Source organism: Schistosoma mansoni, chromosome 6 (assembly GCF_000237925.1).
Source record: "Schistosoma mansoni strain Puerto Rico chromosome 6, complete genome".
In the NCBI taxonomy this organism is placed as follows: domain Eukaryota; kingdom Metazoa; phylum Platyhelminthes; class Trematoda; order Strigeidida; family Schistosomatidae; genus Schistosoma; species Schistosoma mansoni.
This window is the reverse complement of record NC_031500.1, coordinates 1,722,539-1,724,529: the sequence shown is the minus strand read 5'-3', so window position 1 is coordinate 1,724,529 and position 1,991 is coordinate 1,722,539. Positions and strand designations below refer to the sequence as shown.

Below are 1,991 nucleotides of genomic sequence, written 5' to 3'. Positions count from 1 at the left end.
CATAGGTGTCTTCGAAGCATTGCTCGTATATCCTAGGACCACCGAGTAGGTAATGCAGTTGTTAGGAAACGGGTACTAGGTAAGGATAGCAAATCGATTAATGAAGTAGTGAAACTTCATCAGTTGAGATGGCTGGGATATGTGTTGCGTATGCCCAACCACCGACTGCCCCGAAGTGCAATATTTTGTGGTGTAGGAGTAGATTGGAAGAAAGCTAGGGGTGGCCAGATCAAAACATGGCACAAATCCATGAAGCCACTGACAAGTGGACTGAGCCATGTTGGTAGGCGTAGAATACCTGGTTGAGATCCGCGAGATGATAGCAATCGATGGTTAGAGACCTTGAATGACATGGCTCAAAATCGTTTACAATGGTGAAGGTGCATCCACTCTCTGTGTTCTCCCAAATTCTAATCTTCCGAATTCTTCATGTCTCTATCTTTCTTCTCTTTCCAAATTTATTTCACAGGATTATACTATTTCAATAACATCTTCAAACCCTAACCTTTCGGATTACTGCTTATACTCTTACTACCTCTACCATTATGTGATGTGAATCGACAACTGTATGTCAGTGCTAATGTGGTATGGTAACTCGAGCTAATGTACGTACGTACGAAGTTCTACGTTGTAACTGACTGACTGACTGAAGCTTTTATTTGACCTACTGACTATTATGATACGATTTACTATTTTTGAGATGTTCTCATTTTATTAGTAATAGCTATTCACAACCACAGTCGCGTTTAGCTAGATCTTGTACAAATGTTATTTACTATTTTGTAGTGTGATGTAGTCTGTTTGGCTTGTATATAAACCAAGTATGTTTGAAATGCACAATTCATATTGAGAAGGTTGAGATTTGTTTTCTGCACTTTACAAACAGAGGTAGCGGGAATAGGACCGATAAGGACTCCAGGCTGTCTGTTCAGGTGTATGAGTCATTTGTTGGTCGTATAAGTTTGCGTATCTAGATTTGGCAATCGTGTTCGCGGTAATAGTACGAGCGAAAGACATTGAAGATAGCTATCTATTTTGTTATTAAATTTATTGATGCCAAAAACCGTTCATAATATATGAAGGTTATATTTGAACTTATAGATGCCTTTGCTTTTTGTACATAAAACAGCCTTGGAAGTTGGACTTTATTTCTCACTTCTTACTTTCTTCCTGCTATTCAAGGTTGAAGTACAAGAGAATTGTCGTTAACTAGAGAGCGATTCAGAAGTCATTATCAGGAGCATGTATCAGTGAATAAAAGTGTATAGAAATGAGATAATTTTCGAATGAAATTTAAAGAGACATGTCACTTTTATTCACTTGGTGTTGTTTACTTGTATCTTCCCGAGTGAATATAACTTCATACCATTGCACAAGCAGGTGGCTATCAGGACTCAGTAGTTAAGTGGATAACACGATGGTGTTTGAAGCGAAAGGTACTGGGTTCGAGTCCCAGGATGAACATCAACAAGTCTGAAATGCAGGTACATTCGTCTGACGAGTCCCAAATGGGACGAAAGGCGCGTCAAACTGGATTCCACTGCTAGCCACTATCCATCATTACTAACATGTCACTTTATTATTTGAATACTCAGAAATAATTCATTTTGTTGTATATGCTTTGCCATTGATTCACATTAATTGACTTAGATGTTATTTAGTTATATAATTCATTCTGAATATCTTTGAGCAGAGGGTTGAACTGACACATGAAATATATGTCAGTATCTTAGTTAGATATTCAATTATTTTCAAATTTTTCCTAAGCGAAGACAATCCACTGTAGTATCTGTAGTCATGTGAACCATTTACGTATAAAAAGCAGTCTGATAACCACTAGTTTACTATAAGTAAAGTGGTTTATGAATGGACATAAATTCATTTTCCACTTTATTTACTATAGAAGAAATGATCACCTAATCGAATCTCAGACACATAGACACTAGTGACTAGGATTGTTGAAATTGTTGAGTTTGGATCAAGATCAGGAA

At 37.2% G+C, this 1,991-nt stretch overlaps 1 non-coding gene across 1 annotated transcript; it reads left to right on the top strand.

Annotated features, from left to right (window-relative positions):
- Positions 1-1,395: 1,395 nt before the first annotated feature.
- Smp_tRNA_00489_Gln_TTG.1.1 lies at positions 1,396-1,462 on the top strand. Its single transcript has one exon. It is a non-coding gene (tRNA).
- Positions 1,463-1,991: the final 529 nt, after the last annotated feature.